This window comes from Camelus ferus, chromosome 8, assembly GCF_009834535.1.
Source record: "Camelus ferus isolate YT-003-E chromosome 8, BCGSAC_Cfer_1.0, whole genome shotgun sequence".
NCBI classification, from domain to species: domain Eukaryota; kingdom Metazoa; phylum Chordata; class Mammalia; order Artiodactyla; family Camelidae; genus Camelus; species Camelus ferus.
The window spans coordinates 17,181,528-17,207,247 of NC_045703.1; the positions used below are offsets into that span (position 1 = coordinate 17,181,528).

The window sequence follows — 25,720 nt, forward strand, 5'->3', positions numbered from 1 at the left end:
CAGCTTTTGCTATAGTCAGGACTCCTTAGGTATGTTACAGATCATCTTCAAACATTAATGTTCTAAAAAGTGCAAAGCTCTCTCTAAAGGTGGGGTAGGTGGCCTGTTAGGCTGCAGTGCCCAGCATAGTGGGAAGAGGAAACAAATCTTGGATCTATAAATAGACGCAATTCTTTCATAAGCTGTTGTACTTTTTAATCATGTCCGTTGTCATTCTAGAAATAAGGGCAGTATATTCCTAGAGATGCAAGCAAAACTGACATTCCCACTTCCAGATTTTTATGTACATTTGTAGATTTTTTAAAAAATATTGACAGCTCTGGCTCATGATAACCTGCTTTCATATATTCATCAAATATTAAGCACCAACTTTGTGTGCAAACAAATTATTTGTACCTATGAAAAATAAGCATACTAAGTTTTATATTTTATCATATTTACAAAACAGAAATTTCTTTTAGCAGTCAGTGTAACAACCCAACAACATCAGTAGTTTGTATTTGCTGATGGAGATAATTAAGGTGGTGATATTTACCCAACATTGAAAAAAAGATACAGGAATTTTGTAAGTCAATTCATTCTTTTGAAATTGACACATTGTAACCGACTATACTTCAATGAAAAAAACCACATTATTTATAGAATTGGATGGCACTAAATTTATCTGGTCGATGAATGGGCTGCTTTTTTAAGAACTATCTAAATATTATAGAATATGATTGGTACATAGGAAATGACCTTGACCTCTTACTTGTTTTTCATTTAATATGAAAGTGCTCCAAGTTACTTTAAGAATCAATTACTAATAGAAAGCAAAGCTTGTAAAAAGAAAACAAATGAGTTTAATATTCAAGACATCAAAATCAATTTTATAATTCATAGGTATCTATTTTGAATTTGTAATATTTTCTTTCGCTATTTTAGTCTAATTTTTGTGGTGGCTGTTTCACTGGTTGGTGGACTTCTGCTGTAATTTTAGCCCACAGTTGTAAGCGTTCTGTAGCTAATTCACTGAGACATCAAGATTTACAGACGATAACATCCCCTCCCTCGTCTCTGATGCAAAGCAGTGGTTCTCAGATGTGGGCTCCATCCCAGCAGCAGCAGCAACACTCGGAAACCTGTTAGAAATACAGATCCTGGGGCCCCATCCCAGGCCTACTGTGGAGTCAGAAATGCAGGGCGGAGCCCAGAAATCTGTATCTGATCACACAGCCCACCAGCGTTTGAGAACCGCTGCCATAGTTACTGTTTTTATGGAACAGGAGGGCCGACTACATAAAAAATCATTCAGAAAATAGAAATTCAGTCATCCCAAATTACTTCACTGAATTTTTAAACTTTCCCGGGGAGTGCCTTAAAATTCCAAAGGAGGATTTGGGGAAACTAAATTATTCATAATTTACCTAAAATGAGTAGCAAATTTATAAATATACCAGTCCACCTTAATCACACTTTAAAAATGAGCATCTTTACACTGAGCTTTTAGCTCCTTCTCTAAAATAATTACTCGCTACTGGTGATATTTTTAAAAAGTATTATAATCTGAGTTTAAGGAATATAAACTAATTACAGCTTTCTGCACTAGTCCCGAATGAGTGATGAACATGCAGGGAGACGCAGACATGACGTTACTTTTAGGGTGAGATACTCGGCACCCCAGTAATATCAGAATATTCCTCTTCTTCCAGGAGACCTGTTTTCACACATACGGTAAATATAGCTTAGTTATAAATATATTATTCTATTTCTCAACCCTAGAGATGAAATTCTGTCTTGTTTCAGTCCTCTGGAATATGGTGAGATATACATGAATCATTGATAAACAATGACCTGCTCTGGACTTTTGTGTGTAGTTTATTTTCAGCCCTTTGAGTCTTTACCATGTTGCTAGGATGTCCAGGGCGGCCCAAGGACAGCACCCCTGGTGTGATGAGGGAACAGAACCATCACTGCTTTTCACTTTGACGACTTACTGAGACGTTTTCATGAATGATTAATCATTTCAGGAACTCTAGAAACACCAGACAACCCACCAGCATGGAAAGGATGCATTTGTTCTTATTCCTCTCTCAAACACACAGTCAACTTCAACACTCATTTTGTAAAAAGAGATCCAAACCTCTTGAAACTAATTCTGTCATTTGAAAAACAAAATTTCCTTGTATTTTACCTCGTGGCCCTTACGGGTGATACCTGACTTGCGTGCAGGACGGGAAGCCACCCTTGACTTACCCGGCATGACTGTCCCCTCTGGGAACTCCAGGGCCAGGGCGCTCTCCTGAGAGAGTGACCACGGGCCTTTAAGTGTGTGGTTTGTCCCCTTCCACAGCGGCCCAGGACCACACAGTGTGGTTCCCTGCGGCTGGTCAGGCATCTTATCCTGCAGCTGGATAAAGTCTAGGAAAGAGCCCTAGAGGTGGGGCTGAGAGAACACAGCAACTCCAGTTACCAAACAAAAAACTGAGCTAGAAGTAACTATAGAAATGTAACGGTGTCTCCAACTCCAAATGAATAGACTGATATTCCCATGTGAAAACTTAGTAACTTCTGAGGCTAGCATGACCTTGGCTCATGACAGACCTTCCTTTTCAATACAGTCCCTTCCACAAATATCATCTAATCCATGTGCCTTTGCACCGTGACTTTATTAAGGCATAATATTCAGTATCTAGTGCATCTCTGGTATAGACACTCCACTAAATTCTGGACATTCATTATTTTGCTTAATCCTTCTAACAACCTTAAGATGAGTATATTACCATCCCCAGTTGGATGAGGACGCAAGTAGAGAGCATGTAAGTAATTAACCCGTAATCATAAAGCTGGAAAAAAAAATCAGAGCCAAGGTTCAAATAGGCAGCAAGCAACTGAGTCAAGAGTCTACACTCTCAGCCCACAGCCACCATGTCCTAACCCTGCAAAAGTGGAAACTGACTGCATAGAATAAAGTTACCCTGACAGTAACACTCCAGGGTGCACTCTTTTTAGGAGTTCATTCCAGACACACAGAGCATGTGCTTGTGGTCATTACAGTGGTGGGAAGTTTATACTCCATTAAGTAAAATTGTGATGATTGAAATATTCCTTTATACTTGGAAGAATAAAGGAAGTTCACTAAGACCCCAAAGATATTCCAATGGGTGACATTTAGATGAACTAGAAATAAATTCTACTCTAGTATCTGTTTTGTAAGCCAGTGTGAGTAACACTTTCTGAGGATAAAACAAGTTAAGTCTTTGAAAATGCGAGGATTGAGATCAGACAATTGCATATGGATTAGAGTTAATTCCTAAGTCTTAGACATGGAAATAAGCAATACGTGTGAAGTGCAGTTTCTCTACACTGGCTTCAAAAATCATACTTTTTTGTTAAAAGTACGAAGAAAAATATCTCTGTTTCATGATTAAAATTAATCGGTATGATACTGTTGACCGTATTTGACATTTTGAAATGGTCTTACAAAGTAGGAGGAAAATGTCTTTATGACTCTACATCACAGGAAAAAAGCCATATAAATAAATAATGAATTTAAAACACCTACAGTGATCTGTTCCCCCCAAAAGTATAGGCAGCTCTTGTTTACTCATTTTATCTTTGATCTGGGGAAACAGAGGGAAGGACCTTGACTGGCACTCTGCCTTGTCACACACCACTCACCACACCCAGTGTCGTGTGAGAGCTTTTCTGTTTTTGCCACATTGAAACCCAGTGTCGTGTGAGAGCTTTTCTGTTTTTGCCACATTCCGTGAAGCCCAGCAGAGAACACGCTGTCGAAGGCACAGACAGAGGGCAGGGGGTGGGTCGCGGTGGGGCTGGAAGAACAGAGAACAGAGGCTCACCGTGGGCCAACCCGTCTTGTGACTTAGGACGAGTAATTTAACACTCTCATTTTCTCCTTGTAATACACAGCATCTGTGCTTCAGTTTTAAAGTGTAAAGAACAAAGTGTACCTGTATTTCTGCTTGGGAAACACATTTCTTCTGAAAGTATGCGTGAACGATTAGACTAAAATTGCTTGACGTCACTACCCCTTGGTAGTTGACGTGACTGCCTAGCATGGGAGGTTCTGTCTCTTTCCTAACCAACTTCATGGAGGTTTTCCAGCCATAAATATTTTTATACATGTAACATAAAGTCTAGTACTTGGAGTTAAAAGATGAGGGTATCACTGTATCTCTGTCATACAAATGAAACCTCCACTTCCTCACTGTTAGTTATTTTTCAAAGGACAATCTCATCACAGAATTATTTGTATATATGAAATGAAATGGTATCTGTGGAAATCACTTTGTGAACTCTAAAGTGAGAACAGTAATACTGAGAAAATGAGCTAACACCCGTATAGTGTTCATTATACACCTGCCACTCTTCTGAGCACTTTACATGTACTTTTTCATTCAACTCCATAACAACCCTATAAAATAGACAATACTAGTATTTCTATTAGTGCCATTTTACAGAAGAGGAAGCAGGCACAGAGAGGTTAAGAAATCTGTCAGAGTCACACAGGTAGTGACAGAGAGAACATTAAACAAATTTTATGTATTCCTCTCTCCTTTTATTCCAAATGCTCTACATTAATTCTGAGTGGACTCACAGCTGAGCCATAATGAATTTCAATCTCTGCCTGAATCTATTCCCATTCAACTTATATTTAACGGTGACAGTGATGATTATGATAATCATTAAATGTTAGCTGTGATTTCTGTGGCTCGAAGTGCAACACACTTTACTCTAGTACGTGATTTAATTTGCTGACCTGCCATAAACAGATCAGTCTTTCCGAGGTCTGGCGTCAGTGAAATCCCCAAATCATGGTATATTTAGGAGAATTCCTTCCTGCCAACCAGGGACTCTGGAATGGATTTCCAGGCCTGCCACCTAGACTGACAATTCTTTGTGTGTGGTTCACATGCCAGGCTTCCTGCACTGGCTCCTGATTGTCATTCTGGTTTCCTACTGAATCTGGATCCTGGTCCTAAATGCTATCACAATAGTGGACATTCGTTCCTTTACTTTTGGAAATGAAGTCTTAATTTCCTCTTGTGAATTTCTGTGTCCCGTTGTGCACAGTCTTTTTTTTAACACCAAAAAAATCAAGATGCCTTTTTTTCCCTAGTTGAAAGTGTTGGTATGACACAAGCTGAGCCATGTGGGGACGCCCTGTGCAGACCCTTGCAGAATCACTGGCATCAGCTGTAGCTCCTTTATTCATGGCTGCAGCACACTGATGAGATTGTTCCCAGTTCTTGCTTCTAGATTCCCAGAGCTGCCTGCTCTCTGCCTTTTCCTAAACCTTATCTTCAGTTTTTTAATTTGGTCTTTGAGCTACCAGATGTTCTTTAATAGCATTGCTTTTCTGCTCATGCTAACCGGAGACAATTTCTGTAGCTGAGAACTGCCGATCCCTAACTAATATGCCCACTGAACTGTGGTCCTGTTACTCCTGTTTGTTCCTGTGAGCACCCTCTATAAAATGGCAGGACTGTACTGCCAGTATTTCCTCCTCCAGTTCTCCCAGCCTCCAGTGACCCTCCAGCCACTACCTGCATCCATCACGACAGAGTCCCTGTGAACTGTGACTTGATTCATCACTTTGCACTAAAGACCATTACTCCTGGGAGTAAAAGCTACCATCTACTCTCCATCTCCCCATCTGACCCACCTAGAAGGAGCTTAAATCCCGCATGCCCTTGGGACCTTGTGATTCCAAACGCTGAATAAATATTCAGCTTCTGCTGTGTGCAGACCTCAGGCGCACTGCCTCTTACCCAGGAATCCTGCAATCTAAAAACATATCAAGGCTTACAACAGAAACGCCCCGTTCACTTCAATGAGCAATCGTTCATACTTTTCTGAATATTTAAAAACATCCTTTTTTTTTTTTTTACTTTAAAAGAAACTTGATATCATCTAGTTCATTGGTCTCATTTTATAGATGACAAAACAGACGGCAGAAAAACTAAGCAGCAAGCCCGTCACACACTGAGGTGACTGGCTGAGCTAGACCTACTGTTGTCTTTTTTTTTAATTAATGTAAGTAGGCTTGATATTGTCTCATATACTTTGAACACTTCAGAAGGGTCTTTCTAAACTAAGATCCTGTTTTAGTACAGTTAAGTTCTATGTTTCTAAAACATGGTAACTGATCAGTAATTATTGACTACATTGCTGTATTAATTTATGAATGAACTATTGGTTTCCTCATTCTCTCTCACACATGAAAGTTAGAAGGTTTGAAGCATATTCTGCAAGAGCGATCGGTTTCCCAAATTGTCAAGGATCTGGACACAAGTAGGTGGGTGAGAAGAAAATCAAAGCACCCACTGTCTAGGCAAATCTTTCCTTCACTTTCAGAGAGGATAACCTAAGACGGGTCTGCAAGTCTAGAAATGGGGGCAGATGTGTTCTCTTAGGTAGCTCTCTTCTTCCCAAATGCTGCTGCCTAGGTAGACAACGAGCTGAAATTTAGAAAGTGCTTTCCTTTGGGGAAAAAAAGAATATTTCCAGTTGTGAATAATTATAGGTCAACCAACAGTACAAGGGACATAAGATGAAGCTGACTTTGTGTCCTCATGAAAAAACTTGTCTCCATGTATAACAGTTTTTATGTAAAATATATTCCCTTTTCCGGTTAGCCTCCTTATAAATGAACTTTTGTGTCCCGATTCATTTGTAGTGTATAGACTCTCCATATGTAACATATCGACTGTCAATAGAAACGTCAAACCTTTTCCACCCTTGACAACTATTAGTTGTTACTGTTTTCAAAGAACAGTTCTATATCAAGAGTTGTACAACTATCAGTGACATAAATGTCATGTATTTATTTACCTTTAGTTTACAAAAGAAAATACTGTTTAAAGACTATCTTTATATATAAAAAATAAATAAGAAACAAATTTCTTCTGTACAGCACAATGTCTTGTAATAACCTTTAATGAAAAAGAATATGAAAATGAGTATGTGTGTGTGTATATATATATGGCTGGGACATTGTGCTGTACACCAGAAACTGACACATTGTAACTGGCTATATTTCAGTACTAAAAAAGAGACTGTCTTAAAGGAAGTTATATGCCTTGCTCAGACATAGTGGAAAGAAGGACAGGATTTTCATATTGGACTCATATCATTGTGATTGACTTGAATAAATGAATGGAAAAAATGATGGGATTTTGTTTATGATTTTCTGTTGCTTTTATAATTTTATAATGCCTATTGCTTGCAGTGGTAAGAAAGAAGGACCAGGCAGCCAGTGCAGTCCAGGGTGGATAGCTACATCACTCTACGCTTCTGAAACTCCATGAGGGCACTCCCTTAGGACCTCTGCTTCTTGCCAGCTCAGGAATGAAGAAGGCGGTTATGGAAACGGGGAAGAGAATAAGGAGGGTAAAAGAAGGACTGAGTTTACTTTTGCTTCACTTTGCACAATCATTGGTTACCGTGGCTGCTTTAAACATTCTATCATTCAAAGGACAGGTGAGCCCTTTCTTGCTCCTGGATACTTCTGCTGACAGTACAAAGGGTAATTAATAGCAAATGTTCATGTGTCTTCAAAGGGATGATATGGAAAAATATTTTATATTTTCTTCTCAAAATGGGGCAAAGGAAGCATAGCAGTAAATGTGATCAATTATGGCAGCATGATGGCAGGATTTATTAATAGTCTGAAGGACTCTCATCAAGTTAAGCTGCTACTCAGAGGGAATATGGAAAATCCATTAGAATGTCAGAAAGCATATATTGTGAAGGCAGTGTTTACCAGCAGAGCACACTTCTGAGCAGGCAATTACATAACAAGGACTAGCTTTGATCCTTGCTGCAAGACATCTCAACAGGATTTGACTTTCACAAACTTCACTTTTGAAAATAAAATTACTGGCATCCTGGCAATGGTGAAAATGAATAAGTGGGTAGAGATAATGCAGAAGTATTTAGTACATCACATTTTAGAAAATGCTGAAAATTCTAAAATGCTAAAATAAATATTCAAACAGCAAGAAGTGATATCATTATGAATACAGAGGTCTTTTTCCTGAGAATTGTTCTTTATCATGGAGTAAGTATTTTAAATATTTCCAGATATAATTGGAAATCTTGTCTATCTCCTTATTAGCATCAGATACTTGCCAAATGTTGGGATGTAACTGTGTCAGCATGATACTTAATTTATAATCAAGGTGATTTACTTCTCAGTGATTGCAGAGAAACAAGCAGCGTCACGACCAAAAGAGCTTCTCAAAGTACAAGTAAGCCCATAAGTAATTTTTCTACATTCATTTTCTGTCGAACTCTTTCAGTCCAAATATAGATCAGATTATTTTCAAAACACCATTGAAAAAGAAACAGTTTTTCTATTCACCTCTCTTTCTTATTTTAGCTTAGCTTAGTTTTAAATCACGAAAACTAAAGCCTGACGAATATTCAGAGCAAACATGAACAAGTATCCTGTGGTGCAGTAACTGTACTTCTAAGTACATACCCGGAAGAAACATCTGCATATGTGCAAAAAGGGAACATTTATTAATTCAAGAATGTTCATAGCTTGACTGCTTGTAATGTGCTCATAAATTAGAAAGTGGGTGAATAAATCGTGTTACCTTCACTCAATAGAATATTATCCATCAGTTGAAACAAAGGAACTATGGTGATATTCAACAATAGGAGTGAAAGTCAAAATCCATCAATCCAAAGATTACAGTATAGGAGGAAAACTTTTTTTCTACAGAATTAAAAATAATTTGAAAGCTATATACTTTCATGAATGCATGTAGACATAGTAAACTGCATAAAGAGGAAATTTAGTGAATAATGAAATAGGATTCAGAATGATGCTAACTTCAGGTTAGCGGAAGGCCAGGGACCGATTTAGCTAAGATAAATCATATGGTTATATAGAGGCTATTGTCAAGGGCTTCCTAGATTTTGCTTTAGATTTATGAATGGCACTTCTATTGTAAGAAGATAACTAGTCAAATAAGTGAAGGAAGAAAGGGAAGGAGAGAGGGATGGGGGAGGGAAGAAATGAAAGGGAAGGAAAGGGAATGGAATGGAAGGGGAAAGGAGGCTGTGAATAGACCCACAATGAGAGGGTGGTGTGACCCCAGAATCACGATTAATCCAATTCTGTGCATCTGTAGAACAAAAACAAACACACAAAAACAACACTACTATAACCAAAGTACAAAATCTACATACATAGAGTTGGGTTATTTTGGTTGAAACACTGGATTTGAGTCTTTAGCTTTTGCAAATTGAAAAGAAAAAAAAGAAATCAAATTGTACACTATAGTGTCTATTTAATCAGATATTGAGGGCATTTAATGAATACATTTGATTTTTGCATAAAGCACCTTAGGTTAAGCCTGTTTTGTGCTAAGCCTGAGTCAGTATCATTTGATTATTTATACCAAGGAATATGCAGCTCAGATACTTTGGCCACAGTTCAGGGCCACCAGCTGACCTATGAAATGACACTCTGACTCCATATCACCCTGATTTAGTGAGCAAAGGAGTTGTCTGGGCGTGAAAGGAGGTAAAACTGCGGTCCATCAGAACCTCAAGTAGGAGCTAACTGAGGATAAAAAAAAATGCATCCCCTACGGTTAAAAAGAAGTAAGTGCAAAGGTTGCTGTGAAGCAGTTTTATAAAGCAAAGTCTAATTCCGTTACAACTTCTATTTTGAATGATATCACAATTTACATAGTATTTGTTGGGGAAAAATGTTATTCCTACATGCAATTCTATAATATTTGAGAAGCCAAGAAATTTTGCAACATTTTACACTTAAAGTGCATTAACTTTCTGTTAATTTGAGTGATATAACGCTCATAAGTATCCTCTAAATAATAGATTACAATAAAAGTGATCTATTCTCCGTTAAAAAAAAGAAGAAAAAAGCAAGTGTGAAAATATAGGTTGTATTAGAAACCACATGGATGGAAATATTTCAGACATTCAGACATGCACTTAGCCTTTGACAATTTTAGCCAATTTAACTTAATACCCGTAGATTATTTTACTTTCTCAGTGTTACCACCATCGCTTTAAATTATAGACGACTTTCCAGGCGCCATAACTGGTATCCTTTATCATAGTGTCTTTGGATAATGGGAAATGTCATATAAAAGTAAATTACTGATGTGCTCAGCTCTAACCTAGCATTGGAAAGTAAAATCCTAAGAAACATAGTTTTTGTTTGTTCATTGGTTTGTTTTGTTTGCAGTCAACTGAGGTTAAATGCTGGCTGATGGGTTTGTTATGCAGTCACTTATTGAACATATCCAGGTGCTAGTTATTGCTTGGTATTAGCTACATGCCTGAATGTAACTAGTGTCTTCAGTAAGTCAGCCTAGACTCTCCAATTGGTCCTAATCTCAATGACAAGATGGGAAGACCAGATTACTAAATTACTTGAATTGAATTTGCAACTCCCTTTAACATTTCCTTTCTGAGGAATATTTAGGAACCATTTCCCTACATTACTCAAAATGCACAGAGGGTCGAGTATCAAAACCAAGATTATTTTCACACAGCTGAGGACTCACTCCTCCCACTCACATATACCCCAGCCCTCAAGTCTTCCAAGCGCTCAGTCAAATTAATGAATGGGTCCCCCAGGAGGGCTAGTCACTTCCTGCTCTGTGCCCCGACAGTGGCCTGTACTGAGTTTGATCATAGTGTGTGCCTGTCTACATCCCCCTGACAAAGACAGTGGCAGGTGTCTGACATCTCCACTTCTCCGACTCAGGTTGAGTTCTGTGGTCCATCTTCTGCATCCCACACACAGCTGCTGAGTGTTCCTGGAGAAAGTCACACAGGAAGACCTAACTGTGACCATGCAGTCACTGTCCTCAACCTCAGGGTAGCTGTGCGCTGACCCTCTTCTTCTCCTCTCGGGCGGTATTTCACTTTCATCTCTGCAAGAACGCTCCCAAAGCACCTCTTGGGTCCTCAGCACTTTTACCAAACTCCCATCTGCCCTCATTCTCAGCAAATAACTTTATCCTTTAACTTTACAGAGAAATTAGAAAACAAACAAACAAACAAACAAATAGGAATTCTCTTCAATTCCTGCTACCAAACATGAACCTGTCCATCTCTCCAACCATCTTCTTCTCTTTACCAGCTTTGTAATAATCAAGATATGTTTGCCTCCTCAGATCTCAGATCAAAGGTGATGAGGTGGCATACATCTTGAATCACCTTCTAGGTCAAACCTGGCCCACCTGCCTCTCTCCTTTGCCTTTAACCTTTGCCAACTTCCCCCTCAACAAACAAAGAAACAAGAAGCCCCCCTGTGCCCCATGTCTTCCTCCAGCTAACATTCTATTTCTCATCAAAATGAAATAGTTGTCTACAGTCACTACTATTATTTCCCTATATCCTCCTTCTCCTCAATTCACAGGCAGTAAATATGACCTCTCTGATAGGATGCTTATGATGATGAAATGAGGTAATCAGGCAACTAGCACAAGAAAAGGTGACTATTACTATTCATCACTGCTATTTCAGGGGCATTCAGCAAGGGCGATCCCTCTTCTCTTGAAACACTCTCACTTCCAGAAACAATGATCCGGGCTCTCTGCCTGGTTCCCAGGCTTCCCTGACACTTCTGCGTCTTCTCTTATTGGCTTCTCTTCCTCCACCTGATGAGTTAATGGGAACTTCTTCAGGGGGGTATGCTCTCAGGCCTTCTTTTTGCTTCATATGTTCTCTCTCTAGGAGAAATATGTGTTCCCATGGTTTCAGTGACCATAATTTTGCTCTGTGGGTCAAAGTACTTAGTTGCAAACACCCACATACCAACTAACTTAAGGAGAAAGGGAATTTATTGATATTCCAAAGCCCATAAAGTTTGAAGGAGGGTCAGAGAGACAGGCTGTAAAGCTAATCCCAGAGACAGTACTCATACTAGGAAGATGTGTCAGTGAAATTGCTAGCATTTCCTCTGAAGAGTGGGAGACCCCGCCACGATGCTGCCCCGTACATAGCAACTTCCTCCCACTCCTCACATATGCACCCAAGTCTCCCAAAGTTGAGTCTGATTAGAGCAACATAGGTCATGTGTCTGTCCTCACTCAGACTGCAAAGATCAACAAATGTAAATTTCCTGATTCCTAGCTGGGGAAGACAGAATTCATAAGTATGGAGATTACAGAAAACAGGGAAGAGTATTCTCAGACTTTAGGTGACCCGAAGCGGCCAAGCTCCATGGCGGTCCACTCTTACCCACCTGACATTGATATCCTTCTTCCAAGCAGCAAGATGCTACCACCTATCCCACTGCAACTAATGTGCAATAAACAAACATACCATCAGCTTCCTGAGAAGGAAGAAAACATGTGACAATCACAGTATCTCTGGTAGGACCAAGGACTGCGCGTAGTGACTTATTTCTTCTACTGAAAAATGAGTTCTCCAAAAAGCAGAACCGTTGTGTGAAATGTCTTAACAGTGAATATGATATTCCATGAAGTCTATCAATTGTGGTGCTGGAGGAGGGTGAGCATGGAGGCAAATATAAATCCAAATTAAGCATTGATCCTACTAAGCACAAATTTCTATTTCACAGAGGAAGCAGCCCTACATAATTAATTTACCACCCCAAACTGAACAGCTTCCCTGGGGTAGAGAACCATATTGGGAATTTAAGATTATTTCCTGCTGCAGGTAAACTGGATAATCAGCAGTTGTAGTGTCCAGGTCAGCCCTGCTGTGGGGAAGTTCATCTAATTCACTGTCTATGGCCATTTTATGCCTGAGTGTACTGGGTAGACTCTAGGGTAGCTGGGAAGAAGTCAGACTTTCAACCACAAGGCAAGTCATTTTGTTCAACTGATTACTAACAGCCTGTTCCATGGTGGAGTACTTTTACAGAGTATTCACTTGGTCATTAATTCTTTTTGGGGGGGTGGTGGTATTTACTTAGTTTATTTATTTCTTGGTGGAGGTACTGGGGATTGAACCCAAGACCCCGTGCATGCTAAGCAGGCACTCTACCACTGAGCTATACCCTCCCCACCTCAGACTATTCACTTGGGATGCAGATATTGTCAATCTCTCAGCGCACTTTGAGAAGTAATTCCATAAATCTAAGCCCAAATCTCCTTTTCACCAACTTTTCCAGTTTCTTCAATCAAGTGGCAGACCAACTAGTTAAACTTTTGCTTATTACTCATGAATTGGTATAAAGCCAGCTTTCAGCCATCTCTGTTCAGACTAAGCAGAACATAAAATCTGCCCCTTGAACTGCTGTGATTTGAGAGGATTTTCCTTTTCTTCTCTCATTAATGGCCATCGCTGAATGGGTTTCATGTAACAGCACCCCAGCTGTGGTTAGTGCCAGCGTACCACGCCCAGCGAACTGGGCTCCCATGATTTCCTTCTCAGTCTGTTTGGGATAGGACCTCCTCCTGAGTTAGAAAAGTAAGTTGATAGAGGAGTGTTAGTGGGAAACCAGGAGGGCACAGGGACTGAGAAGTTACAAAGATTTTTCTCCTTGACCGAACTCTAGTCAGTCTCCTCTGATCCCTCTGCTTGACGAAGACTCAACTATGGCCAAAAGGACTGCAGATTCTCAGCACAAACTACTTTATTCGCCACCTACACACACACACACATACACACACACACACATACACAAACCACATTAAAGGACTTGAACAGCACTAGCATAATTTCAAACAGCTCAAGGCTGCACCCCTAGGATGAACTAACCCCCGTAAAGTGGCTGCCTAAAGGAAAACTCAAGGCTGCCCAAAGAATGCAGTGTCTGTTCTAGGCAACACCCCACCGAGTAGACCTTTGACCTTTCTTTCATAGAGCATTTACTAACAAGGGCTTACGATTGTAAGTCCTTCCTCCATCCGTTGGAGATAAACACTATCTCCTGTGACTCAGACTTTCCTACTGATTTCCTACTATTGCTCCTCTATCAACTTACTTTTCTAACTCAGGAGGAGGTTCTACCCCAAACAGACTGAGAAGGAAATCACTGGAGCCCAGTTCACTTGGCATGGTACGCTGGCACTAACCACAACTGGGCTGCTGTTACACGAAACCCATTCAGAGATGGCCATTAATGTCTTCTCAATGTCTTGAAAGTCATGCCTTTGAAATGTACTCAGCAGGAAGGACAGCGCCTCTGTCCCCCAGTCTCTGTGGTAGGAAGGAATCCCAACGTCAGTAATTACCAGCTAACAGACACCACTGGCCTAAGTGCATTTACACTGACCAGCGCTTTGTCTTTTTTCACCTCCCTGGCTCTGCTCAAGCCTCCTCCAGTCCCCTCTCTCCCTCCTTCATTCCACCTTTCTGTCCAGTCACGTTTGTACAAATTGAAGCTGAGGTCAGTTTATCCCAAACTCCCTTCCCTCTTGCAATAATTCTGTCGTATTAAGGCTTGACATGGGCTTTATACAGCACCTTCTTCTGCCACAGATACTTTAGGCACAATGGGATTAGCTGTCATAGGGCCCATTGGAGGGTTGTTTTCATGGAGTCTGTTCTCTTATCTCTTACTGAGGGTCCCTTGAAAAATGGCATCCTTTTGAGTCCCTTGGCAAATCAGCTATGTCGACAACCCAAATGTGGTGATAATTTTCTCCAATGTCCACAGAAATCCACTGTACCTCTTTTAAAGAGATTTACGGGGTCCCTTTGGAATAAATTACGGTGCAGAATTAGAGATGTAATGCAGTTCTGAGATGAGGTGGTAAAGGTGTGCTGCTGTTTGCACCAAGTGGAAGCCAGCTGTTCCTGCTATTCCCGTTGTCAGGACAGGAAAAGATATTTCCCATGTCAGTGGCTGCCTTCTAGGTGCTATTCCAAGCCTGTTCAGATTTCCTCGTGAAATAGGACTGAATCTAGAACAGTTGTGGAAGTTAAAATTAACACCTACTTAAATGTAGGAAAGTCTAGCGTCATTCTCAAAGGCCCATCTATTTACTGTGCAGGCGATACACGCTGGTTGAATGAGGAAGTGAAAGGCATCCTTTTTCATCTTGCAGAACTGAAACTCGGTACCCGCTATACAATAGTCCATGTTTCCCCCCTTCCCTGGCAACCAGCTTTCTCTTCTCTGCTTTTATGATTTTGACTACTTCATCTGGTTTTAACTACTCCTTCGGTGAGAATGTAAACCCCTATGATTCTACCTGAGATATGGTAAGACTGTGGTTTTTAAACTTAAAGGCAAAGAAAAGGTCCAAGAACTTCTACTTGACCTGCCATAATAGAGTTTGCCCAATGGGTTATAAATCCAACCTGTGGATCATTCCAGTCGCTCATTATAACTATTCCAACTATCAGAAGGAACTAGGGAAATGGCAACAATATATTTGCAAACCCACAGGGCCTACCCTAAAATATACTCAGCCAAACTCCATTGTTATGGACTGAACATGTCCATCCCAAAATCCATACGCTGGAACCCTAAACCCCGATGTGAAAGTATTTGGAGGTGGAGTCTTTGGGAGGTAATTAGGTTTAGATGAGGTTACGTGTGGGGGCTGAATCTGCTGACACCTTGATCTTGAACTTCCCAGCATTCAGAACCGTGAGAAAAAAATAACTGTTGTGTAAGCTGCCCAGTGTGTGGTATTTTGTTACAGCAGCCCAAGCTGACTGGGACACCCACTAATCACCTGACTCCCAATAAACCCAGCATTTTTAGTGAATTACAGAAGTGGCCCAGCCAGCAGTGTAAACTTGGGCTTGGTGTCCAATACTCAGTGAAGTGTCTGGATATTTTTCTTCCTCTAGGATGGCTGGCCTCTTAAATGGTGCAGGTCTCTTAGGGGAAGAGTAACAATAGCTAAGGTTTATTGACTGCTTAATATGTACAAGGCACTTTTCTAAGTGCTTTAATGCATTAACTTATTTAATCCCCTTCCCCAGTGATTGTACAAACCCCACTGGAATCAGCGAGTTCATTTCAAAGGCAGTATCTCAAAAAAGACGTCAAAAGCTTACCAAGAACAACACCATCATACTTTTCAGTAACAGAGTCCCTCCGTCCCAGTGCATTTGTACCATTAGCTGTGTTGCAGTCTTCTGGGGCTTTGCAGGGAAACAATTTGGGGGTTTGAGTCACTACCCCTGATAAATTCACTCCAAAAGTGTCCATACTTTATTGGATTGATCTTCTATTTTAACTCAAGGAATTTTATGCCATCATTACTTCATTCAGTGTAAGCTATGCTTAATTATGTATAAGTTTTAAGCAACCAACTGAGGAAGCAATTGAAGTTTCTGACTGACTCTACCTGAAGACCATAGGCAACAAGGAGTGACTAGAGGGGCATGAAGAAAACTGGCTCCCCTTGCAAGGTACTTATCCGAGGGGTCTTGAAGCCTAAACAGACTGGAAAAGAGGTTCCATTTTGCTGGCAATTCACTCCATAAGGTTTGGCTATTTAGGATTCTCCCAAATGCCTCCTTTTTGATTCCAGCGTCTGACTCCTTTCCATTTAACATGCTGTTACTAAGAAATCTGACAAAGAGGTGAATTCAAGCTAATCTGAAATTCAGCAATCCGGAGCATCGGACAGGATGTTTTCATCTTAACTACGTCCATCTAGCCTTCGCAACAGATCCTTCTGACAGACACAGCAAGTCCTCGATTCTCTCACTGTGCCTTGAGCCAAGACTTTAAAACTGATCTTATTCTCTGCCACGAGTTCTGCAGTGCAGCTAGAAGCAGCCAGCCTTCCTTGTTTTCTTTGTAGTCCTTCATCCTCCCTGCTCATTTTTTATCAACAGCTACGTGTTTTTCCTAAGCCTTGTCTTCAATAGCCATTTCATTGTAGAAGACCCCTTTAAGTAATGCCTTCCTGTGCTCTGCCATTAACCACCAGCATTCGCAGTTTCTGTCCTAACTAGACTGTCAATGCCTGAAAACCCAACCAGGCTAAATAACCCATTCACTGATTTCCATTTCCTTGAGGGCTTGTTGCCTTTCCTGGGACCAAATACTCTATTGGTCAGGTTCATAACTGCAAACATTAGGAAAAGATTCTGATTTATTTAAGGAGAAAATTAATTTGTAAAGGGAATTCTGGAGCTCAAGTACATGAGGGAAGAGCCAGGGGGTCAGATTCTGAAGCTACCCATCCAGGAGCAATGACCTACACCAAGGGGGCTCCTCTGGGGAGGATGCCAGGACCTTGCCACTTGGAACAGATGGCTCTTAGGACTGGATGCCTGATGCTCCACTCCCTTCCTTCCCTCCAAACTCTGAAAGAACCCCAAACTCTGTCATCACATGTGCCAGAGTGTCTGTCCCTCCTTTCAGGATCACGCCTTCACAGTTCTAACTTTCCAATGCAAACCTCCAGTGGGTTCAAATGACTGGTGAAATCTGGGTCACATGTCTGCATCTAAAACTGCAAGAGTCTGGAATATTAATATTCTGTCCTCTGTCCTTGAGAAGACAGATTAATCATATGAAAAGTTACCAAAATATGGGGAAAATATTCAGTCACCACACATGATAAACATCCACTACATATATGTTAAGGTCACTGAAATTGATATCATCAACTCTGTGGTAGACATTACTAGCACTCACACACACACACACACACACACACACACACACACACACAAATGCTTCCTCTTCCTGAAAAATAACTGGAACCTGCACCTACCTCCTTCTGGAAGTCAGCAGAGGTCATGTAACTTGCCTTGGCTGAGGTAATGTAACTGGAAGGACAGAACCTCCTGGAGCTGATACGCCCTCTATGTATTCTCACCTGGCCCTGCTGAGCACTGAAGACCCCATGGCGGGGGGGGGGGGCAGCATCATAACAAAGTGAGGGTGCAGTCAGCCTGGGTGTCTGAGTAAACAATCTGAAAAGGCTCCCTTCTTGACCTGCAGTGGGCATGTAGCAAAAGCAAGAAATAAAACTTGTTCTAGTTTCCTGAAATTGCGCTGTGACATAATCCAGTCCCTGCTGACAGACAGGAGCCCAGGACTCTCCTCTGACTGTCCCTTTCACACCATACATTCCCAATAGCTTACAAGTCATGACACGAGACTGTCACAAGCACTTCAAATGCAACACGTCCACAACAGAACTCATGAACTCCATAAACTCGCCTTCCTCCAGTGTCTCCTGCCTCATTAAATCCTCCAACAACCATACGTTTGCTCAATCTAAAAACCTAAGGATCTGTCCTGATTTCTCCTCTTTCCTATGACTCACATGTTGCCCATGTCCAAGGGCTATAGTTTTCACTTCTGTGTCTCTCTAGTCCTGGACTGTACTTCCAATAGCCTTGTCCAACAAAAGCATCATAGCTCACATTATTTAATGAAAAGCCTCAGAGCTAGTTCCCCACTTTGATCCCTGCCTCATGACCCAGCCTCCATGCTACAGCCAGCCTGGTTCTTTTGTTGATTTGTTTGTTTTAAATACAGATTTAAAACCTCTTCATTAAAACCCATCAGTGGCTTTTCACATCTCTCAGTGTAAAGTGGAGATTCCTGACCCGGATCTTTAAGGTTTGCACGGTCTGATCTTTTGCCCATCATGTTTTCACAGTCTTCTCTCGGAGAGCTGCCTGACACTCAGTTCTAAAGACGGTCTATCTGTTTCCCCACCTCAGAGCTTCTGTTCCTGCTGTTGTGTCCTCGATCTGTGGCCACTTCTCCAACCACCCAGTGCATCACAACTGCACCACCACCTCTGCTTTGCGCATCCACTCACTGTAAAGCCCATGCCTTCTCTGCAGCTCTGCTCCACATTATTGCCTCAGGAAACGTGCCTTCATGCCTTCATCCTCCAGACCAGTTATATTCTCCCAAAGTAGTTCACACTTAATGTTCACTCCTGCCCTCCTCTTGTTACAACTTATCTAGGGTTCATTTTCTCAAAATAGGCTTTATGTTCCCTGATGAAGAAAATATTGGCTAACTGGCCATTGTTTCTTCAATGCCTAACACAGCATAGGCCACCAGTAATGTTTTTCTGAATGAGGGTTTGGATTGAGCGAATGAATGAACAACACCTAGAAAAGGCTTTTAAAGCCTTAGCAGACTTTCCGTCTTTTCAGTTGTTCTAAGTCTATGGCCAGCTTTTTTTTTTTTTTTTTTTAACTTTGTGGATTTCAAAATGACCATGTTCTTTGTTGTTTACAACGTGTTATTTGCTCGTCTGTTCTTTATTTGGTTTGATTTGTTCTACTTAGATCCAGCTTATAGCTCGCAGGGAATCACTTTGGTTTCAGTCTTCTAAATTCTTCAGAAACCAGGGGTTGGCTTGTTTAATTCTCATACCTCATGCCAGCATAGAATGCTGACAATTTTTCGGATTCGAGTATTTGCAGTATTTATTAAATATCCTCGGAGGTAGAGAAAATGCTGATACTTTGATTTTTTTTGTCCTTGAAGTTAAAGAAAGCCTGTTTTGGACTAAAAATATCTGCAGCTTGATCCATCTGAATGTCCTCATCCTTAGATTTGAAAAGCATTTCAGCAAATCACTCAAATATAAAACCCTGGATTTGAAGTAACATCTATCTGAAAATTGTTTTTAGTATTTAGTATGACTGATGATATCTTGTTCACCAAAACTCTGTTGTTTATATTCCAGCTACATAATCTTTTTATATAACAATCTAAGTAATGAGGTAGGAAAAATGGATACATTTTCATAGAGATTAAGTCAGGTGCAAATGCATCTGAAGCATAATGTAGGAGGGGGTTTAGAAGCCCATTCAAAGAGTCATTTATGAGTCTTCCGGGATATTTGGTCTCCAATCAATAAATCATGAGCCAAAGGGGTTTCTTAATGAGCATCTTGTCTGCGACAGATAGTAGCAATTTGGCAGGTCCCTTAGGTGATTTTTTTAAATGAATCCAAATCCTCCGCAGACATCTCTTACTTTCCAACACAGTGTTTTTTTTTGACGGGTCCCTGGAAACCGTCATTATGTGTTCTTCTATATCGTGTTGAAGAGCTGAGAAAACGCTATACAAACGCAAATGTAGGGGCATTAATGGATTTTCTCTTGAAGCTGCCTGGATATTGTTCAGAGAAATAAGAAATAACAAGCATCGCAACAAACAGCAAGGAGGAGGAAGGAATTAGAATGTATTTACAGTGGGATCTGCTGGTCCATTTTAAAAGAGAACTTTGGTATAATTATAAAGTAAGATCTTCAGGGATTTTTTTTTTCTCTCTAGGAAGAGATTTTTAGAAGACACAAATTTTAGGTTTAAATATAGAGTCAGAAATTACTTGGACCTTTCTTGTGGACAAGACCATTGAGCTACTGTCCTGAGTAGAGTAAAGATCCTTTGAAGGATTTTATTCCAAGCAGAGAAGTCTTCACCCTGGCAGCTTCTGAAATAGTTGTCATCTGAAACCTCTTCAGATCCCTCTTGAGGTGAACAAAATTTCAAACCTGATCGGTATGTCTGCTTTGCTGACAGTAGTTCACACTCAGGGAAGACCCACGTTGTGTTCCTTCTGTTGCGCGTTATTGGATATGTCACTATGCCCCGGGGGTATGAACTCTTCTAGAGACAGGACATAGGCTCAATACATCTCAGCGTCTCCATTTACCGTGTGTCTCTGATTTTTTTTTTTTTTTTTTTTTTTTTTTTTTTAAGAATAAACACCTTTAGTACATGGGCTAAGGTAGGAGGGAGGGTTTATTGGCCTTTCAGGGCCTCGATCTTCCTCAGGGAGAACTCCAGCTGCTTGCCCTCTAGCACGTAAGCCATTTGCTCGGCCACACTGGCCTGGTCTTGGAGCGAAGCGTGCAAGAAACCCCCTTTGCTAGAACTGCTCCCCCAGGACTGATTTGGGCATTCTTTTTCCTTTCATCATATTTTTTCTGAATTTTCTTTGATCGTTTTTCGTTGAAAATCTCTTCCTCCTCGGGAGTCAGCTTGGCCCCCTTCCCGCGGCCCGGGGCTTGGTGCGCAGTGGGGCTCGGCCCATCCTCCGCGCGGTGTGCTGCTGGGGAGCGCCGTGCGGCTCTTCACCAGGGTCTCGGTGCGGACCAGATCGCCGTCGGCTGCGTCGCAGACAACATCTGTAACCCCTGTCTTGGGTGTACACGCTCGGAGCCCCAGGAGAAGTTCCCCACGTCCAGCCTCGAGGCGCGGTGCTTCCCGTTGCCTCCCCGCACACGGACTGTGTCTGCCGGGCCGATCTCGGTGTCGGCCGCGGGGCATCCCAGCTCATACATTTCCACTTCTTGGACAGGGCTTCCTCCTGCCCCTGGCCTTGCGGCGTTTGTGCCAGTCGTCCCGAGAGATGCCTACACGTGAGAGCAGGGGGCGCGAGCCCGAGCCAGGGCACCCGGGACCCGGGCCTCGCCAGCCCAGCGCCCGGCACCAGCGGCTGCACACTCAGCTCTCCAAGGTTGTGTCTTTGATTCTTTGACATCTGGGCCTTACTGGTCCTGGAGAGACCAGCTCTCCCACGGCTGGCCAGTTCTAGAGGGAGGAAACGGCTGGCCTGAGAGCACCACTTTCCTGTGCAAAGCGACCAACCCAGAGCCCACATCCCAAACACCTCCTTCAGGGCACCATCCACCTGCCTTCATCACACCAAGACCAGGTGCCAGGAAACTTGAGACAGTCCCTAGACCCCAGCACTTGCTGAAGTTATTCAGACCAGCCAACCCTAAACATGCTCACTCTGCCTCCCCCGTTTTTTCCTATGGAAACCACAGTAACGGCTATGGCCCGTGTTTCCTGGCCCCTTCTGTCTCCTATCTAATCCCTTGGCTTCCCCACGTAGACCCCACAGGATGACCTGCCCCCTGTCCTCTGGGATCTATAAGTTTAGCTATCTATCTTTTCAAGGACAGGCATCCTCTGGTCAGTTGGCTTCCCCATGCCTGAATAACAGCACATCCTACATTTTAAAAATGATATTCCAGGTTGCACATATTCACAGGGACACTGATGATCATTCATTTGGTCTGAGTAGATATCCCCATCCTAGGGGGTTTAAAGGAGTCAGCAAGCTCTCTAAACCAAAACGACCTGCGCCCAACCTCCTCAGGTATAGACCGGTCATTTTAATTAGACTATGAGTGGCATTATTTGAGAGTGGGTCACCGAGTCATTCTCCCTTAGCCATCGCTCATAAGAAAATCATCTTAACTTTTAGGGACCCTGCAGAGCACAGGATGTAAAGAATGGGCTGTACTATGTGGATTTACGAAGGAGTGAGGAGAGGGGAGAGATCCTGGAGTGTGAACCCTGAGCAGCCGGGGGCTAAATGGGGGAGGGGTGAGTATAAAAAAGAGGACACATGGGCACCAGGGAAACTTCTATGGTTTCACAGTTTTAAATAAGGCCCAACCTTGGCATTAGGTTATCTTCACACACTTCACTTGCAATTTGATATTTTTCTAAAACTTATTCTTTTTTGGTAGCACAGCCGTCTGTTTTTGTTAGAAGAGATCATGTACAGTAAGTACATTTTAATTTGCTAATCCAGGGTGCCCTGGCCCCACTCAAAGAAAAAAAAACAGTAAAGTAAAAAATGTCTTCTACAGATGAGGGAAAACTTGCCAGAATTCAGCTCTCAGGAGAAAAAGCTTAGGGTAGATTAAAGGCTCTGGTGATCTGAAAGGGCAAGGGATTCAGTGCCCAGAAGACTAAAGTAAAGAAAGTTCTGGAACTCAGGAGCTGCTAACAAAGCCTCCTCTCGTGTGCAGTCCTCTCCCTGATCTCTGGTGGAGATCTGGCTTGATCAGCATTCCACGGACACTTCATATTTTATGTCCTGCCTCATCACCTACACGTTATTCTCCGCACAGGAGCCAGAGTAACTCCATAAGTCAGGTCATGTCACTCGTCTGCTCACAGTTTCCCGATGACCCACATAGATTCTAATGAGAGTCAAAATCCTGGCATCGCCTACAAGATGCTCTACTTTTTAAAGAATAGGTCTGAACTATTTCCTCTCCTTCTCCTCCTCACTTCCTTGGCTGCAGCCACTCTGCCTTCCTTATCGTTCTAGAACGTTCCAGGCATAGCCTTGCTTCAGATCTTCTCTACGTGTTGCTTTCCGTATCTGGAGAATTATCTTCCTAAATATCCATCCGTACCCAGGCAACTGGAAATAGCTAGAAACAAATATGCAGCCTTACATTCTCGAGGTCTTTTCACAAATGCTGTCTTCTCTCTGAGGCCGCTCAGACCACCCTCCGTTAGTTAACTTGCAAGTTTCCTTTCCTTTAACAGATATCACTAGCTTTCTCCCTTTCTTTATGGTTCTCAACATTTACCAACTTCTCACACACCACATATGCTGCTTATTTTTATCTATGCCCTGTCTACTCCCACTAGAATTTAAGACACCGGAGGTAAAGGATGCTGTCTTTGGGTTCACTGTCTTACGCCCCATGTAAAGCACAGTCAGTGCCTAACTTATATAGGTCTCAGAAATATGTGTCAATTGAATAAACAAAAGACATCTTTTAGATGCTTGAGATACAGTTAAACATGAATAGCTATTCCCATTACTGAGAAACTCCAAATCCGGGTGGGTGGCAGAACGAGTATCTACTATACACTTTTGTAAATCTGAGTTGTTGGACAAAGGCAGGGTGACTTGTACCAGAGTAGTGGTTCTGAGGGCTCTTAGAGCTCCAAGAATTGAGAACAAAATGCCCTTCTCTTTCTGAGGAGGTAGCACCTCTCCTGGTCACTGAAGGATGGCAGTGACATGAAGCCATTGCAAATATGACGAATGGGCATCTGACCAGCCAGAAACAGCCCCGTTTTAAATACTCACAGCAACTGAAAATTCAGAATTCAGATGGGTAACTGAAAATGGTTATTCCTCTTACCAAAATGCTGTAGAGATACTCTAAATAGTGCTCCTGATTCATTTATTTAGATTTGAAATAAAAAATGCAAAATTTTAGTCATTATTTACTGAGCTCCCAACAATGTGTCAGGCACTGTGCTTGGAGCTGGGAGGAAAGAAGAGATAAAGGGGATGTAATTTCAAGGCTGCAGGAGCACAGAGTACACCTGTCTGCTCCCAAGTAATTTTAATAATAGAATGGCAAAAGGCTCATTCCTTAAAACCTCTAATTAACATAAACTTATTAAAGTTGAATGCAAATTCTTCATGAAAACATTTGTCACCAATGAGAAGTTTAGGAGCAAGCACTGATCGTGTTAAAGCAAGGCATTATCCAGAGGTGAATTTCTCTTGGTTTTCCCCTATGCTTAACCTCAAAGACACTCCACTGTTAGAACTCACTTCTCTAACAGTATGGCTGCCATATCTGTATCATCTAGGTACACAATGTAATTTCCCCCAAGCACACCACACCCTGGGCTAATTTAGTTCATCACATTATTGCGTACCTGCTTTGTACACACGTATCTTTCTTTAAATTCCCTATTCACCTGTTACTTCTGTGAGTTACCCCCTGAATTCCCTAGCTTGTCACTCACTCTACTTGCCCACCTGTGCTTCTATGTTTTGTGAAATCATTTAACTAATGTTAGTTGAGTGCTTCCTCTGTGCCAAACCCATCCTAGTGGCTGGGAATGCAGATGTACACAAAACAGGAAGAAAAATTCATTCCTGCAGGACCTGGAATGTGGATTATGCCAGAAAGAAAGAAATATGCTGTCAACTGGTGATAAGTGCTATTTAAAACAAAGTGGTGCAACATAATTGGAGCCCTTCTCCAATTTCCTCATTATCTAGAAAGGAATGGGGTAATCACAGAAGGAAGCTGAGGAGAGGGCATTTGAGCAGATCTTTGAAAGGAGTGGGTCATAAAAAGAAGTAGTGGTAAATCATTTCAGGCAGAAACACAGGTAAAGGCCCTGAGGCAGGGCCATATTTGGGAGATCTAAGAACAGCAAGTAGGTCAATGTGTCCTGAGCACCATGATGGTGGAGAGGAGGCGGTCAGAGGGAGAGTGCAGGCTGATCATTGTGTGCTTTTGCCATAATAAGGACTTCAGAACGTATTTGAAGAGTGATGACAAGCCACAGAAAGTTTTGGGACATGAGAAATACACGAGCTAATTTTTGTTTGCAGGATTCCTCTGGACATTATGTAGAGAAGAGACTGTGCACAGAAGTAGAAACAGCGAGTTCAGAGGGAGATTTAGCCCTGCTGAGAAATCATAGTGGCAATTATTTTATATTTAGTTGTTTATGGCTTTTGACTGTAAATTATTTAAAGGAGGACCTTGATTTATTCATTTTTTTAATTGTCAGTATCCAGCAAGTGCCTGGCACTTACTAGATGTTTAATAAGTGCTTATAGAAGGAAGGAAGGAAGGAACAATTGACTAAATAAATAATGAATACAATGATTTTAGAAAATATTCAAAGCAACTCAGATGGGAAAGTGTTCCTCTTGTTAAACAACAATACAAAAAGAAAAGGCTTCATTATTTTTTCAGTAAAAGGCACAAATTTGTTTTTTTTTTTAATTTTAAAATGGAAAATGTTGGATGCTACGTATGTTCCAACACCCAAAATGAATGTGCAGTCATGAAGAAGGCTTCATTCTGCAAAAACTGACCAATTGGTTTTAAGGGTTCAAAGAAACAGGAAGAAAGAATGAACCACATTTATTGGATGTGGGAAGTGTTTCTAAATGAGAGAGAAATAAATCTTCCTTCTCTCTTAGTGGGTGGCACTGTGCTCTTTCCAGCTTTCAGAAAGTCAAGGTCATTGAGCAGATGGTCCATTCTTGGGGTG

General features: G+C 41.5%; 1 pseudogene; it reads right to left on the reverse strand.

Annotated features, from left to right (window-relative positions):
• Positions 1-20,455: 20,455 nt before the first annotated feature.
• On the reverse strand, positions 20,456-21,570 carry LOC102515076 (annotated as a pseudogene).
• Between the last annotated feature and the right edge of the window lie 4,150 nt (positions 21,571-25,720).